The sequence below is a fragment of the Staurois parvus genome, unplaced genomic scaffold (genome assembly GCF_062004578.1).
Source record: "Staurois parvus isolate SC_StPar_1 unplaced genomic scaffold, SC_StPar_1.0 ptg000387l, whole genome shotgun sequence".
Classification (NCBI taxonomy): Eukaryota; Metazoa; Chordata; class Amphibia; order Anura; family Ranidae; genus Staurois; species Staurois parvus.
The window spans coordinates 3,580,001-3,598,937 of record NW_028318183.1 but is presented as its reverse complement, the minus strand read 5'-3'; the positions used below and the strand labels follow the sequence as shown (position 1 = coordinate 3,598,937).

The window sequence follows — 18,937 nt, the reverse complement described above, 5'->3', positions numbered from 1 at the left end:
GCGGGCCCTCGGGCACTGCCCGAGTTTCCAAATGGTCAGTTCGCCCCTGGTGGGATGGAATCTTTAATCCTGTGTCTGGGTTTTGCTTGAAACTGGCAGCCTGTGTGAGTACACAGGTTGTGCAGGGTCATTATAAGCCAGATCTAATGAGAGCACAGGGCAGTTGCTGCCATTTGGAAATAGAGTCTCTGTGTGAAAATAGCATTGGCTCCTGCCAGGAGAGGTGACCTACTTGGGAGACAAGACTCCATGTTGGAGAGATTCCCTTACCCGCAGGAGAGTTGGGACAGCTAGGCAGGTTGGCAGAGGACAGAGAGCTGAGGCAACTAGAGAATTCAACAGGGTGATCTGTAAGTCTCAAGAGTGGGAGAGCCCATGGTGCTGGGAGAATCCTATCCATAGGCCAGGAGTGAGTCTGTGCAGTGAGGTGCTGCAAGCATAGGCTGAGTGAGCCTGAAGAGCCCATGGTCTGGAAGACCAGAGAGAGCAGTGGTGCTGCTGACAGGAGAGCCAGGTGACTTAACGTTTTGTATTAATGCTGAGGAGGGAAACCTTGTGTTAAGATTTTAGGTTTTGTTTCAATAAAAGTGGGCTGCCGTGCCCTTACAGTTCTGACTGACATGGACTCATGTTAAAAAAATGCTCACTACCTCTGAACTAACCAACCCCAATATCACAATGCCTATAATTCCCGAAGATTGCTGATCAAAGCAAAACAATCACGTTACATAAAATATGGTGAGACAAAAAGATGAAAGAGATTTCCTCATTCCGCAGAAAGAGTTCAATCTCTACAAAAATAATTGGCCCCTGGGGTGCCTGAACCAAACACGAGGTCGCACTCTGATTCCGTCACTTGGAAAACTTTTTTTTGTGTTGTGTTCAATGACAGTCAAGCAGGCTCCCTGCACCTGACATGCAGAGAAATTGAATGGAAGAGGATTAAGACGAGTTTTTAGTGGCGACTTTGCCTTCAATTTGTTAACAATGAACTTTTCTTATTTGCTCCTATCGATCCACTAAATATACCACTAAAAATGTTTTGTTATATTGGTTAGATAAGTACAAAAAATACCTGTTGATTTTGCAAGAAATCTTGTGAGCCAAGAATTTCCTGTGCTTTCTGCCCATTCACAAGGCAGGAATCAATGGTAGCTATTCTCCATGATGAAACCCTTTGTATGGTGAAGAGTGTTAGACCGGGAGGTGGACAAACAAGACTATATATTGTGAATTCTATATTTGTATATTTATTATATTAAAGCTGGTTTTACATCAGTAATGGCATCAGTGTGCAGCCTGGTCATTTCTACTTGACATGCGCATAAGGAGGGGCTATGGAGATGAAGAAATTTGGGTCTGTGTTCTTTGTAATCCATCCATCCATGCCAAAGTGGACAGTAGGCACGTCCGATATTTCTGGCACACCAACGGGCTTTTTTCTGTTCTTGCAGTGGGTTTAAAGGCATAACACATAGGGAAATGTGCATGCATTCCAGAGATGTACTAAATCTGTTTGTTATTTAAATTTTTCCTTGACATATGCTTTCAATTATTTTACTGAAAACATCTGTCAGTCTGTCTACTCATGTATGACATCACGTACTTTAAAACATTGAAACATGAGTGAATGTATTACTGTGTCATTAAAAGCAGAAGAGATTGAGATATTGAAATCACTTCATGTCAATGGAATGCTTAGATTAGCAGGCTTTATATAATGGTACTTTCTTCTCAAGACATTTTCTTCCTATGCTGCATGCATCTATTATTCTATAATTTAATTTATTTATGCTGCCCTAAGTGGCCAGCAACCGATCCAAGTTTTACTTTCACTGTATTACAACTGGCAGGCCTCAATGCATTTTGCGGTGCTTCTTGATGACGCGATTCCACGAAATGCATTGAGGCCTGGCGCTGTCGTCATTGTCGTCACTGGTCCCTTCTACACGTCACTTCCAGTGATTGGTTCCTGACTCGTGTAATACACGCCAGTTGTAATACAGAGAACGGTGTGGCGCAGCATTTTTGATTCAGTCTGTCTTATTTTGGCATCTGAAGGCACAATACCATGTAAGTGCAATACTTTTATGTATTCAGATTAATTTCATTAAACATATCACACTATGGCAGCGATCTTTTCTTCTTCTTTTTTAAAATATATGGGGTTGATACCCCCTCTGGACCATCAGAATATTGCAAGAGTCTCTGCTTTTTTTTTAAATTCCCCGTCAATATGATGAGGTTATGTGGACACTGAACACGCTGGATATGATGGCCATCTGGTAAGTTGCCAATCTTAGTACACGTGGTGAAGGAAAATTGGATCACTTGCATTGCATGTGTTTTGTGGGCACATGAAAAATAAATTCTCTATCAGTAGATCACTGCACTGATTATTTATTTTATGGATACTTGACTTATTTATTCCATGAAAATATATTTATGGACACGCCGTTTATTTATTCCATGTAATTATATGTATGGACACGTCACTTATTTGTTCCATGTAATTATATGTATGGACACGGCACTTATTTATTTTATGTAATTATATGAATTTATATATTTTTTTTACTGATTTAGTCTACTCATCAGTAGTTGATACATACAATGTTTATGCATGTGTTTTGTATATTTTGAGATCACGTCATATATTAATTATTTTATTATTTTATCCACACCCTATAGAATTTTGTGAGGGCACATTTATTGGAGATAAGTGCTTTTTTTTTGTTGTTGAAATTTACTGACACGATACCCAACATTTACAACCCAAAATTTACAAACAGCACCAATGTTTTACTGACAAAAATCATGACATTTACTGATAGAGCCACATTTTTTGCTGACACTTCAAAAAGTACATAAAATTGTCATGTTAAGTGCTGAACAGTGCAAATATCAATATTTAAGCTATAAATATATAGCTAGTGCTATTAGCAATGTGTTTACATGGTATGAAAAGTCAAAAAGCATATTTCTCCATTTCCATGAAGGTCAAGTTAATATAAGCAGTTATGTCACCTGTGTCCTGCTGGAGAGATTTCCCTTCAGTTTCAGTCCCACAGCCTCCAACACAGAAATTGAGGGAAGATCCCAGGTAGCCCACAGGATCAATAGATTAGAGGTCCCCTCAATTTCTGTTCTGTATTTAGTGGAATGGTAAACAGGGAAATCCCCCCAGCTAGAGAACAAAGAAATCATTAAAAGCTGACATAGCAGTTACCAAAGAGACAGTAATGCTAATGCATTGTTAAAATGCTTGTAGCAGTTTTCAGCCAGACAGATGTCCCCATGTGAGGGTTTCCGCCTGTTCCAGTGAAAACCGCTGCAACAAATCACCTTCTACAGAGTAAATACACTAAGCCCTGGTTCACATCTCTGCGGTCATGTGGGCCGTGATTTGTGTGGGCACAAGAGCCCATTTATTTGAATGGACTTCCATGTCCCAGGACATGCAGGGAAGAAGTCCCTGCACTACTTTGGAAATCGCAGCCTGCATGGGAACCGAGGTTCCCAGTACGGTTGCGATTTCTAGTGCGGGTGGTGTGCCATTAGAATTCATGGCACCCGCCCACGGGTCCCGCATTCCTCCGGGTGTTGTGGCTGCAGGCATTTTTGCAGGTCCCACAGCAGCACCATCCGCACAGATGTGAACTGAGGTTAAGGTAAGGCGATTACTGATATATGGGGAACCTTTATATCAGTACCCCCCTTACCTTACTGTATTCACGACCCTCTTACATCATTGACCTCTCCCCGGACTTGGTGACGCTGTCACTGACCTCCTTTCAGGTACAACGTGCAGGACTCAGACGGTCCTCTCTGGGCTCCAGCTTGGCGGCTCTGGTTTCATCTAATATTCCTCTCCAGAGTCACACATCTGACTCCTCCCATGACCCCTGTTCCGGCGATGCTCCTGCTCTTGACTCCTCTCCAGGCTCCCCCTCAGAGACTGCAGACATGATACAAGAGATGGTTAGAGACTGTAGACATGATACAAGAGATGGTTAGAGATTGTGGACCTGATACAAGAGATTGTCAGAGACTACAGACATGATACAAGAGATGGTTAGAGATTGTGGACAGGATACAGGAGATGGTTAGAGGCTGTGAACATGATACAGAGATTGTGGACATGGTACGAATGATGAACAAGTAGGTGCTACTCCCAGAGATAATCTTACGGAGGTAGAATATCAGTGCTCTGGCTCTGTGTGTCATCTCAGCACAGATGCAGCTGCATGATGAGGATTAGTATAGCCAGCACTCGTCTTCCCAAGTAATAAACTTTATTGAGCGAGTAAAATGTGCATATAAAATGACTTACGCGTTTCGGCAATAAACCTTAGTCATAGCCATGGTACAGATGATGGTTAGAGGCTGTGGACATGGTACAGATGATGGTTACAGGCTGCGAACATGGTACAAGAGAAGGTTACAGGCTGCGGACATGCTACAGGAGATGGTTACAGGCTGGCGACATACTACAGGAGATGGTTACAGGCTGCGGACATACTACAAGAGATGGTTACAGGCTGTGAACATACTTCAGGAGATGGCTACAGGCTGTGGACATGATACACTCAATCATGCACTGGTCACCCCCATACTTAAAAAAAAACCCTCACTGGACCCCACTTGTTTGAACAACTTAAGAACCATCTCCCTGCTCCTGTTTTCCTTGTCCACAAGCATATGAGTTGCTACCTCACTAACAACAACCTTCTTGATCCCTTACAGTCCAGCTCTTGCCTGCAACATTCCACTGAAACTGCCCTATTAAAACTCACCAATAGCCTACTAACTACTAAAACCAATTGCCAGTACTCCATACTAATACTCTTAGACCTTTCTGCTGCCTTTGACACAGTTGACCACTCACTTCTCCTAAACAAACTCCACTCCTTTGGCCTCCATGACTCTGCTCTTTCCTGGTTCTCCTCCTACTTATCTCAACGCACTTTCAGTGTCTCATACTATACTATCTCCTCCGCTCCTCTTCCTCTTTCTGTTGGGGTACCCCAAGGCTCCATCCTTGTGCCCCTCCTCTTCTCTATACCTCTTCCCAGGACCATTTGATAACCTCCCATGGCTTCCAATATCACCTCTTTGCTGATGGCACCCAGATCTATCTCTTGACTCCTCAACTCACCCCCTCAATCTCCTTATGTATAAAAAATTTACTGATTGACATATCAGTATAGATGTCATACCACTTCCTCAAACTCAATCTTTCTAAAACTGAGCTTGTAATATTTCCTCCTCGCCGATCCCCTCCCCATGACTTTACTATTGAGACCAACAGCACAACCATTGGTTCCTCCACACATGCCAGGGTGCTAAGTGTAATCTTAGACTGTGACCTCTCTTTCAACCCCCACATCCAATCACTGGCTAAATCTTGCTGCCTTAACCTCCACAACATTTCCAGAATTTGCCCCTTCCTGACTAACGACACCACAAAACAGCTTATTCACTCCTTGGTTATTTACCGCCTTGACTACTGAAACTCCCTACTCACTGGCCTACCCCTGCATAGGCTATCCCCCTTCAGTCTATTATGAATGCTGCTGCTAGACTAATACACCTTACTAACCAATCTGTGACTGCTGCCCCTTTTTGCCAATCTCTTCACTGGCTTCCACTAGCCCAACGTATAAAATTCAAAATACTAACTACAATGTACAAAGCCATCCGCTACATCACCAACCTCATCTGCAGATATCGCTTAAACCGTCCTCTCCTCTCCTCCCAAGACCACCTGCTCTCCAGTTCCCTTGTTACCTCCTTCCATGCTCGCCTCCAAGACTTCTCCAGAGCTTCTCCCATCCTCTGGAACGTCTTGCCCCAGTATGTCCAGTCAGCTCCTACCCTGTCCGCCTTTTCCCCTGGAAGTAGACCAATGGTGCTCCAAAGCTCACAGTGTCTTCCTGGCACTTTAAACAGCATGAGAGTATAAGGTGAAGAGCCAGAAACTCATTATCCTAATAAAAGTACTTTATTAATAAAGGGTACAGTGTGCAAATTACAACAGCTTACACATTTCCGTAAACAACCTTATAGTCATAATACAACTCAAAGCAAACATATCTAAATACTAGACACAAAGACCATCCATGTAAAAACTCCTCCCACTGCACATGGCTCTATCAATTAGATTAATTAGTCAATTATCTATCAGGTGTCTCAGATGTTACTTGTGGATGGGAGGAAAACAGCAAAAGACATTTATAAGATAGCAAAAATGACAGTATATGAAAAAGTAAAAATAGAACAATATACAAAAATCTATTATCTTTATTATAGATTATACATAAGTGCTCATGATCTTTCTACCCAGATTATATAGCTATATTTTTGTATATTGTTCTATTTTTATTTTTTTTATACATTGTCATTTTTGCTAAATAATTTAATTGATGGAGCCATGTGCAGTGGGAGAAGTTTTTATGATGATTGAATTTGTATCTAGTATTTAAATATGTTTGTTCTGAGTTGTTTTCTGGCTATGAATAAGGTTTTTTAAAGAAACGAGTACGTTGCTTTAACTTGCACACTGTACCCTTTATTTAAGTATTTTTTATCAGAACGAGTTGCAGGCTCTTCACCTTATACTTTCAGTAATGCAGGGAACAGTGATTCGGTGATGCAGGGAACAGGGAATACTATTGTATTCCAACAGGGGGGTCTCCCATGCAAGCGCTGGTTTTCCAGCAAGAACGTTTCGACAGAAGCCGGTTGTTAGACTTCAACTTTTGGTACATGTGTAAGGGGTTTTAGACTGTCTTCTGCAGTATGCTTTTGGTCTCCAACCACTCCTGCAACATACACTCTCAGACCATCTTTCGTATCAAGCCTGCAGTCTTGAACCATCTTCTCTACTCTGTTCATTCTGTTTTCTCAAAAAAAATTTTGCAGCATCTCATGCACCGAATGCTATGGGATGCACTTGGGTGATGTCAAGTACCGCACTTGAGACTCTATTTATTTGGTGAGTTAACAACCAGTTAGTGCCTGAAAGAGTAACTCCGCTTTTGTTGAGAAAAAAAACATTCCCCTCTGGGTGATCAATGCACATTGCAACGATTTTAATAAACGTTGTTGCAGGTTCCTACCTTTTGTTATTCTGAAGAAACAGCTATTTGTTTGTCTGTGTCCATGCGTAAAGTGAAGGTGAAAGGAAGCAGTTTTATCATTAGAAATCAGCTGCTGCACCTGTAGGGCTCTAATGAGGAATATTGCAGGGTCTGCATCTCTTTATACCCCGTTCACAAGTAAAATACCATTTTTTTCCAATGGTTCCTGTTCACACTTGAGCGTTCTCTCACCTGTAGCAAAACACCTGTAGCTCCAAAAAGTACTTGAGGTACTTTTCAGGCAGATCTGAGCATTTTTTCCCTATAGACTTGAATATAAAACACCTGAACAGCGGGAATGAGCGTTTTGTCAAGCGTTTTGTCAGGCATTTTTAGCTCAAACAGCAGCTATTTCTATTTTTATTGTCCTCAGCAAAAAAGCTTAAATAAAAAACACCTATAATATTTGCAAATCTGCTAAAAAATATGCTCAAAAACACCTAAAAAAAAAACGCCTGAAAAGCTCTCAGCTCGGTGTGATGTAATGTAGCCTTTGACGTGATTTCCCTTTGGGAGTATCTTGCCAAAAATGACATTTTGATACAGGGGGTGACCAAAACGTGACTTGTCTTAGTGCAGACTTCTGGGAAATCAGTGAGCCAATCACACAAGCAGGAAATTACATTTCGGGGGGGGGGGAGTATCTCCCCAAAGATTACATTTTTGTTGCATGGGATGCTCAAAGTCTGACTTTTATCTTAGTGTAGACTTCTGGGAAAATCAGCCAATCACACAAGCATGAAATTACTTTTCTGGGGGGGGGGGGGGCATTCTGTACACCATCTGTGTACAGAATGCCTCCAGGTAGCCATAATACATTTAACAGACAATTACAGTAATGCAGATTGAAAAGGAAAGGTAACTTTAATAACATCCAATTGCAATATGACTTGTACAGCAACTGTATATGCTATAGTATTATTATTTTTTTATTTGCTATTTTATCCCCATAAATATGGAGTTACCCTTTAAAACACAACCGAAATTATACTGTATCTCAAGCCCGGATATGATATCACAGGGTAGATTTTAAATTCTAAAAAAAGAGTCAGAAACCAAAAGTCCGTTCCATAGAAGATGATATGGATAGTTTCTTCAGGCCAGACGCTCAACAGCAATTGTTAAAGAATCCCCCTGAAGGCAATTTGGCTACGTGGCGCACTGTGAAATGTCAAACATAATGCATGTGATACAGTATCCACTCTCATTCTCACACAGGTTGCACCAGATTTGTTAGGAATATTAACTACACTTACACATATGAAACTGTGCTGTGTGCTGTAGATGATATCATAGAAGCAGTGGTAGAAGCATTTTACATATTAAAGGGCCAGTAACCTAAACCCCAACCTTGTTTAAATAAACAGCTATTAATAGCAATACCAATGACAATTCAGAAAAGGTTCTCGTCCTGGGGGGAGACATTTTCCTGTGCTCTGCTGATTTCCTGTAAGGCTTCATTAACATACATTGAATATGCAGGCACACATGCTTGTTTTAATATGACAAAACTGGTTTATTGTACTTAAACATAAAACAGAATGACCCATATGCATAATAATGGAAAGGCTAAATAATACCTGTCATGCTGATATCACTACATGCATATTAGAGCACTTTGGATAATGTGGATCATCAAAAGACAACTGGAAGTGCTACTGAATATAAGTTCTGGAATAATAACATTGGAATCAATACACATACAGTGCATGAAAAAAAAACATATACAGTACATTTCTACAATACATGTGCATCTTCCCATGTTTTATCCCTTTAAAGATCCTTTAAGTACAGAAAACTACTTGTTGAACTGCAAGAAATACATTCAAGTGCTAATTTCCAGTTGTGGGCTTAAAACATGGTGCCTTTTTCTAGACTAAAATGACAAGACATGGTGTCAGTCCTCCCCAATTGCCTTTTGCTAAACTACAGAATCCTACCCTGTCTCCTTCTGAAAATGCTAATTGCATGGCAATAATCCCGAGTCTCTAATTTATTAATCCTTTTAGAGTTACTCGCCTAGAACAGTAAAGCAAAGAATAACTTCAGCGTGAAAGCAGTACATACTATTAGTCAACTAAAGCACTGAACCCATTAGATACACATGACAACCAAGAAACTAATATTTTTAGAGGAAGAGCTCAGCAGAGGACACAGATGCATCCTCTCTGCACATGCTTCCTTTAAATAAATCACCCATTAGTCATTATTTCAAGCAACATAGCACTTTTTTGTACTCCTACCAGCAGCGACTCAACAGCCTTCCAGTCTCCAATGATATAAACATGGCACAGATGCTCAGGTGGGAAAGGGGGTTGGGGGAACAAGGTCAGCTGAGCTTCTAAGAGAGGATATCTTCTGTGTTTCTGCTTTCAGCTTTTGGGATGAATTGCTGCACAATGCTTTCAGCTACAGTGGACAGTAAGGTCTTGTTTTAAAGCTCATTTACTATTGTTAAATTTGACCTTTTTCTATTTTTTTTAAGCTGCATGATGTACCTTTTTATAATTAGGTGGTTAGAAATATATAATTGCTTACAAGGGAAAAAAAGCCTAGCTATATCTAATTTTAAAAATGCTCCCTCCCCCTATCTATTCTGCCTAACCTGTATAAAAAAAGGTCTCAATGTAGTACTTACTCCCAGTAAGAGGAATTGTGTCCCATCATTAGTGTCATTGGGAGGAATTGTGTCCCATCATTGGTGTCATTGGGCCCCATCGTTGGTATCATTGGGAGAAATTGGGCTCCATCATTGGTGTCAGTGGGCCCCATTATTGGTGTCATTGGGAGGAATTGTGCCCCACTGTTGGTATCTTTGGGAGGTATGGTATTGGTGTTATGCCCCATTGTTGATATCAGTGGATAAAAATAGTGCCCCAAGGGCTGGATAAAAGCAAACAAAGGGCCGCAGTTTGGAGACCCTCCAATCCTCTATAGATGGAAGCTTCCATCTTAGCCCCTTTTTGATCTGCAACTGCCATGGTGCTGCAATTATGACTCCAGCCATTTGATGGTTTGACAGTTTGGTTGTCCAGGTGGTGCTGACGGGGCCACCCACAGCTTGAATTGTGGTTGATTCAGTGGGAATCTGGCAAAATTTGAGCTGTATATGGCTAACATTAGAGGGGTCAGTAAGTTCCAGATGTCTTTTAATCCAGAAGAATAAACAAAATTGTGTTCCCTAAATGATTTTAAAGCCAAAACTAAATTTCTAGTCCTTGTGATTAACTTAAGAAATATGTTGAAGGTCATTATTACCAGAAACATGAATTGATACTCATTTCCCTCAGAAAAGCACAGAAAAACTGTTTGCCCCCAAGTCATCCTCTAAAACACCTCACAGAAAGGATTATATGTTGAGAAATGTTGCCCACCTGTCTATATATTTAATTGCGGCTGCATATAGTACATCTTAGTCATTTTATTAATACGTTGTACACTCATACTTGGATTGCACTCATTGTTAATACATGATTTAGTACATATTTGTGCTGTTAACTCCACTGACAGATGCTTTCTAGTTATTTTAGAATTCATCAACATGATATAGGAATACATTGATGACACAGCAAAAAAACATTTTGCAGTAAGGGCTCGTTTACACAAGAACACAGTGTGGAAAACCTGTGTTCTGTGCACATTTCTGGCACCACGTTCAAAACGCACTTGGTATGCGATCTGCTGCAAGTATCAAAATATTCCAAATGACACCCCAAATGCAAATCACAATGGCAGAGCATTTGCCTGCACCAGATCGCATGGTACCACAATACCATGCGATTTTATGCAGCATGATTTTGCAAAGTAGTGCATGTACTACGTTTTTTTGTGCGATCTAGTACGATTTAAACCCATCAACTGAATGGGCGGCAGATCGCAACATATTGAACCACACAGGAAATTCACAGGAACGTGGACCAAGTTGATATGCGATTCAAGTGTGAACCAGCTCTAATACCAGAGATCTGAGCACCTTATGAATGCTGGTCATTTGTCCACTATTAAAGGATTGCTGTTGTTGTGTTTGGAGGACCAGTTTTTAGGTAAAGCTGCTCAACTAACAACCCTATTTTTATTTTTTCAAATTCACTTAAAGTGGAATTCCAGCCTCCCCTCTGAAAAATTAAAAGTCAGCAGCAAATACTGTAGCTGCTGACTTTTAATATTAGGACACTTACCTGTCCAAGGATCCAGTGGTGTCCTCACCCTGAGCCAATTCTTCAATAGGCTGTCGGGTAGTGCCACCATCTTGACTAAGGGAAACCGGCAATGAAGCCTTACAGCTTCACATTCGGTTTCCTACTGCGCATACATGAATCGCGCTGTGCTTTGTGAATGAGCCGCAGCCCTCTGGGACCGGTGAAATATCCCAGAGGGTTGTGAAGGAAAGGATGGGGGCCAAACTTCTGGCTCAGTTCACCGCGGCGAACTGAGCCAGATTTCAGAGTGGGTACCTGTCAAACCAGATACTCACTCCCCGCAAAAGGTGCCAAATGTGGCAGCAGAGGGGGAGAGGAAGCAGACAAGGGAAGCCTCCACTTTTTTGTGGAACTCCACTTTAAAGTAAGTCCTCTGTACTTGTAGAAATGATATGGTCAATGCGTTGGTCATGTCACCAGCTTCCAGATGAACTCTGCATTTCAGTGGCTAAATGGTTAGCACTTCCGTCTGGCAGTACTAGGGTCATTGGATTGAATCCCAGCCACAGCACCTCCTGCCTGGCGTTTGCATGTTCTCCCTGTGCCTGCGTGGGTTTCCTTTGGGTACTCCAGTTTCCTCCCACACTCCAAAGACATGCTGGTAGGTTAATTGGATCCTGTGTAAAATTGTCCCTTGTATATGAATGTGAGTTAGGGACCTTAGATCGTACGCCCCTTGAGGGTTAGGGACTGATGTGAATGTACAATATACGTAAAGCGCTGTGTAAATTGATGGTGCTATATAAGTACCTGAAATAATAAATAAATAAATTTCACTTATTACAGCCTAATATCGTTTAGTATGGCCATTTTTTTTAAAAAAGACATCCCTTTTTAATAAGATATCCAGGTATGTCTGCAGATGTGTGCTGCCTTCAGTAGATATAAAGGTTTAGGGGACTGAAAACAAAACACAAAAAATGAAATCATGACTTCTACTTCAGATTACAGAATCTAAACTAGACACCAACTAGTCTTTGTCTTCAAGTTGAACACCAGCTTCACTAATTTATTTACCAATCAACCAAATTGATAACTAAAATGCTGCATTTTGTGCTATACTTACCTCCCTCTTCACTCTGAATAGCTTAAAAGTCCCATTCTGTCTGAGGTCTCTGCCTTGTTTTTGAGTTAAAGTGATTGTAAATGCAATTTTTTAAAATTAAAATAAAAAACATGTACTACCTGCTCTGTGCAATGATATTCCACAGAGAGGGCGCCGTTAGTGGGGTATTTTTCACCTTTAGGTGTACATGTGTACCTTTGATGTACACGTGCATTTTGTGTTTTTTGTCAATATAGCTGCGGACCAGCATAGAGCAGCTCATTCACTTGAATGGGCTGCCCTACATGCGACAACTGTGCCAAAGTAGCTCTTGCACCTTTTTGGCAGTGAGCCTTATGTGTTTTTGTAATGCTTGTTTTTGTGCATTTTGTTGCATGACAAAACACGTATCTACTAAGCTGTGTTTGACGTGTCATTAGGAAATGATGGCACTCCAAGCGCAATGTGCGTTATGGTACATTTTCAGGAACGCACACAGAAAAACACATTTCTCAGTGAGTTCCTGGACTGCAAACGAGAGAATGGAGCCTAATGCAGAGAATGCATTAAAGTGGAACTTTGGTCAGAAAATTAAAGTGGAACTGCACTGCATCTGAGCACCACAAACCAAAATTGCGATGTAATTAATTGTTATTATTCAAAGCAAACTCACCCATCCATGTCTCCATGCTCTATTTTGCTGAGAATTCATTTTGAAAAACACACCCTGGTATTTCTGGTAGTGGCCATCTTGGTAGGTTCAGATGATTCAGGTAGCATTTACTTCCTGGAATCCATCTGCTCTTAGCTCAGGCATTGGCTGAGCTGAGAACCGTCCCTCCCCTCCTGAAGACTCCTGGAATGTATGACATTATTTGCCTAGGCATTGCAACCAGGAAGTAACTGAAGAAATGTAAAAAAAAAAAAAAAGGTTAAAACAAGTAAATGATATACTTTCCTATCTATTTACTAATGCTAGCAGCATAAGGATTAAAAATAGTCCATATTCAAGTCTTACTAGATCACTTCATGCTGGCCCCTTTTGCAGGTACAGCTATGTAAAACATTAAAAATAAGTGCCTATACTGTTTAACTGGTTCAGCTCTGCCCCATAGCAGAAATACTGTGACAGGGCAGCAGCTGTGCGCAAAATCACGTATTTATACGTGATTTCGCATTTTTGGGTATTCACAGCCATTTGTGGCCGTAGCTGTCAATCACTGGGTCCCAGCCGGTGATTACTTGCCGGCCCCCCAGTGGTTGCCAAGGATCTCCGACAGGGGGAGAACTGTTAGTAACCAGAACAGTTCTCCTCCCTGTCAGCTTCTGCACACTGCTTTGCATACAAAGCAGTGTGCTTGCAGTGAAGCACAAACACAGCACACAGTGTAAAACGGCACACAGCACACAGTGTAAAACGGCACACAGCACACAGTTAATCCTTTGATCACCCCACATGTTAATGACTGCCCAGTGTCATTAGTACAGTGTCAGTGGTTTTTATTGACACAGATCACTGTATTGGTGTCACTGGGGATGTCAGTGACACCAAGTCAGTTCCCCCCAGTGTCAGAATGCCTGCCGCAGTCCCGTTATAAGTCGCTGATTGCTGCCATTACTAGTAAAAATTAAAAAAAAAAAAAATCCCAGTATATATACCGCTAGTGGGATTTTCTTTTAGTAAAGACATGTAGCTGAATACATTTTGGCCTAAATTTATGAGGAAATTTTATTTTTTTATTTTTTTTATTGGACAAGTTTAATAGCAAAAAGTCAAAATTATAGTTCTTTTCTCAAAATTGTCAGTTTGTTTTTTTTATAGCACAAAACATAAAAAATACAGAGGCAATCAAATACCACTGAAAGAAAGCTCTATTTGTGGGAAAAAAAGGACGTAAATTTCATTTGGGTGCAGTGTTGCATGACTGTGCAATTGTCAGTTAAAGTAATGCAGTGCCGTAACGCAAAAAATGGCCTGGTCAGGAAGGGGGGTAAATCCTATGGAGGGCAAGTGATTAAAATACAGTAAAACACTGCCTCACCCTGCTGTGCACATGCTCAGTTGCTCTCCACTTTTAGGCATTTTTAGGCATTGTACTGAATTTGTAGAGAGCAATCTGCTAACAGTCTAATGATTGAAGTGGAACGAAACCCATCGAATTAACAGTTTATAAAAACAGTTAAATTCACAGCATGCCAGGAATGTACCTGTCACATTTACTTGTGTTCTCAACCAAACTGTCAAACCATGAAATGTCTGGTGTTATAACTAATTATATGTGCAGCATCATGGCAGTTGCAGATCAAACAGATGGCAGCTTCCTTGGCTGAAAAAGGAGGGGTTAGTTCTGCTTTAACCTCCCTGGAGGTATTCCCGAGTGCAACTCGGGGTAAAGTTTCAGCACCACAAGCGGCAACCCCGAGCTACACTCAGGAATACCCTGCAGCGTTGCTCCGGGATCCCTTCTGCACTTACCTTGTCCTTCGCTCCCGCGATGTCCCTCCTGCAGTGTCCCCTGTAATGTCCTCCGGCCGATGCCAGCATCTGTCTTCCGGGTTACGTTCCCTGCGACGTCAGGACGTATGGGGGACGGAACTGGCGGGAAATTTAAAAATGTCAAAAAGTAACATTCACTAAATACACTAAAATCACATAGTATAACATTACTGTATCAAACCATTTCACATACATTTTGTCCCTAGTGCTTTGTCCTGTGCCCTGCCTGCATTTTTACTGTTCTTTCCGCCTGGAAACTGAGAAACGTCCATGGCGTCCAAAAAGTGTCCCTTTAGGTCAAAAGCGGTTTTAGACCAGCTAGAGAACAGCGATAGTAAATCAGAACCACCTGCAGAATTGAGTGATAATGATTCGTGGGGAAATTCGTCATCAGACACTGAAAACGATTTTACGACTTTGCTCAGTGATGTGCAAACTTGGCGCTATATTTCAAATTTCAGTGTTTTTGGTTTGATTATATTATTGAATTAAATGTATTATTATATTATTATTTTTTATGATTATTTATTAAATTATAATTTATGATTTCGTGTTTCAAATTTTAACATACCCGGGATGTTTACTAGACTCTTGTTCGGACAGATTTCAGTGAGTTATTCCTAAAAATTACAGGCCTACAATAAAAGAACTACATATTTCCATGCAAAAAAATGTACCGCTTTGAGCACAGAAATACTGACATAATCAGACCGCTAGGGAGGCTACCTGCTGTTCAGAGGCTCTGGGCTTCAACAAAATGGCAGCCTCCAGCATGAAGAAACGGGAACAAAGCTGGAGGCAATTTACAGCACACACTAATTTTGATAGCATATCAATGTGGAATGCATGATCCTTGCTAAGCAACATTATTTATTGTCAATTGTTATGACTAAAGTTCCATTTTAAACTGTCAGTATGGCAAAACTTTTTTTCTTTCGGAAAGAGTAAGGGAAGGTCATAACTAGGGATGCACCTATAATGATACCAGTATTGGTATTGGTGCCTATACTGAGTATTTTCATGAGTACTCGTACTTCTGAAAATGCTCCTGATACCTTAAATCAATACTTTGCAGTGCAATTTGCATCAATACAGAATGTATCAACGCAAATTGCACTGCAAAGTATAGCATGCGATTTGAGCAGGAATGCAATTCCTGTCCAAATCACATGCGGATTCCCAACTGTTACTGTGTGAACCCAGGCCTGTCATAGCTTGAGTTCACACAATAGCGGTATCAGAAACCTCCCTACATTTATCCCATAGTGTCACAGAAGGAAAAGCCACAGTGCTGACCAATCAGAAGCCATCTAGCCCATACTGTCATCCCTGCACTGAGAGGAGAGAAAACTGCAGGGATTTTAAATCCCAAGACCTGTGAAGCTTTTCCTTGTGTGACAGTATGAGATTGGTGGAGGGAGGTTTCCCCCACCACTTCTGTATGTAATCACACTATGACAAGCCTGGGTTCACACAGGAGCAGTAGGGAAACTGCATGCAATTAGGACAGGAATTGCATTCCTGTGCAAATCGCATGCTATTCTGTGTGGTGCAATTTGCTTCCATACATTTTGTATGGATGCAAATCGCACTGCAAAGTATCGGAACTCATACTTGCCGATCAAAAAAGAGTATCGATGCATCCCTAGTTATAACCCGTCAGTTTTTTTTCCTATCCATGTCCCATTTCTGGAGATTTCCCTTCACTTCCTGTCCCATAGCCAAAACAGAAAGTGAGAGGAAACCCCTCCAAAGAGAGGGAATTCCTGGGTGTCATCAGAATTAGGGTTCATGTACACTGCAGCTGATAAACTGACGTTCAGGAGCTTTTCTGTGTTTTTTTTAGCAGCCCCTGAACTCTCCCTAATGTTTTCCTATGTGTCCATGTACACATAGTAGTTTACAGTCATTTACAGGCAGTTGAGTTTACAGTGGGTTTATTGAACGCACCAAACTTGCGTTCAGGAGTAGATTTTAGCAGTGTTTCAAACGCCAAACACTTGTAAACGCGGCTAACCACGTTTATAAGTGTTTGTGTTTACAAACATTTTTTAACTGTTCCAGGTCCAGATGCTGTCCAGAGCCTTTTTTCATCATCAGAAATGCATGCAAAGTGTTTTCCATGTATTCAAATGGACCCGGTACACCAGCGCAGTCAGTTCCAGGTTTTGCGTGAAGGAAACAATGGTAGAACGTGCTGCATTATGCTCATGATGGGATCCATAGTGAAGACAACCAGAAAAGACAGGTCATCTCAACACATACTGCTCTCTGCTTCTGCTCTCTTTATTTCTCTCAAAATGTCTGAACTAGTAAATTTGTTACTGTTTTTCAGTGCATTCTGGGCATTTGGGAAGGTTTCTTGAGGTTATCTTTACAAAACGCTTCTAAACACAAACCCGCATAAACGCGGTATGCAAACGTAGCTAAACAGATGTTTTTAAACCTATGTTTTCCAGCAGTCACTCTCCATCGTTCAGAAGTGTTTTCCAAACGCCCCGAGTACATGGAGCCCTAGTGTCCCCCGCTATTCCTGTTCCGGGGACATGCCAAGATTTTTTTTGTATAATCACTTTGATAATAATGGTAAACAGAACAAATTGAGAGGGTGAACCTCCCTAATGGGGACACACACAGCAATAAAAACCTTATCCATCTCCACTCCATCCACAACTAAAACCAAGATACCTAGAGTGACACATTGCGGTAAAAGCAGTTTGACGTTCCAACCTCTTTAGGCACGCAGTGTGAATGCCACCGTTCAAAATAATTTCTATGTGTTTACAAATGCCCTGTAGACACATGTATGTCATTGCTCCTGTGTACGTAGTCACAATGTTATTTCCTAAGACCATAATGATAACTTCACCATTTTATCAAGCTGCTACAATATACATGGTAACAAGTATTTGAGCATGCGCATTGCCCATACACATGGCTGCCCAGATGGTCCCATCTTCCTACTGCGCATACTCACTTCCCACAGACGTGGCCGCCCCAGTTCAGCAGTCCCCTTCTGAGCATGCGTAATGTTTACAGCCTTCCTCCAGGCGCATCTAACGGTATCCGAGTGTGTGATGTGTCCTGGCTACTCCCATTATGACTTTTCAGGGCAGATCTCCAACTGACAGCGGAGGGAGCAGAGCCGGGGCGGGCGAAACGGAGGTGACATGCTGGCTGGAATGAATGGAGGGGGAGTCTGGGCTGCACCGAACGTGTCCGGATCTGTCCCCGGTGCAGAAATCGCCTCGCAGCACTATGTGGGGAAGCTGCTGACTTCACACTAGACTCAGGAGAGCGAGCAGTCCTCCCAGCCCCTGCACCTGGGACCTGGATCCTGGGAGACTCTGCACCATGTGAGTATTCTTCCCTTTCCACATCACTGCCATGGGATCTGGGACTGTATACACTGGAAGGGACTGTCCCTGTGCTGGGCGCTGATCACTGACCCTGTGCTGGGCGCTGATCACTGACCCTGTGCTGGGCGCTGATCACTGACCCTGTGCTGGGCGCTGATCACTGACCCTGTGCTGGGCGCTGACCCTGTGCTGGGCGCTGACCCTGTGCTGGGCGCTGACCACTGATCCTGTGCTGGGCACTGATCACTGATCCTGTGCCTGGTACTGATCCTGTGCCTGGTACTGATCTCTGTCCCTGTGCTGGGTACTGATCCTGTGCTGGGCACTGATCTCGGTACCTGTGCTGGTCGCTGATCCCTGTGATGGACACTGATCATGGTCCCTGTGCTGGGTACTGATCAGGATTCCTGTCCTGGGCTCTGATCACTGTCCCTGGCACTGATCAAGATTCCTGTACTGGGCATTGATCAGGATCCCTGTGCTGCACACTTGTTAGGATCCATGTGCTGGGCACTGATCAAGATCCCCAATGTGATCAGGGTCCTTGTGCTGGGCACTGACCAGGATTCCTGTCCCAGGCACTGATCGGGGTCCCTGTGCTGGTCACTGTTTAGGATTCCCAGTGTCTTAGCTGGGCACTGATGAGAACTCCTGTGCTGGGCAATGATGATGATTGTCCCAGCACTGCACAATGC

The 18,937-nt window shown here is 42.1% G+C and overlaps 1 protein-coding gene across 1 annotated transcript in view; it reads left to right on the top strand.

Annotated features, from left to right (window-relative positions):
- The first annotated feature begins 17,931 nt into the window (after window positions 1–17,931).
- The window catches only part of SACS (sacsin molecular chaperone), a 146,560-nt gene continuing 145,554 nt past the window's right edge, over window positions 17,932–18,937 (top strand). Inside the window, exon 1 of the mRNA XM_089685805.1 lies at window positions 17,932–18,239. The gene's annotated coding sequence lies outside the window, so the exon portion shown is untranslated. The remainder of the gene's footprint in view (window positions 18,240–18,937) is intronic.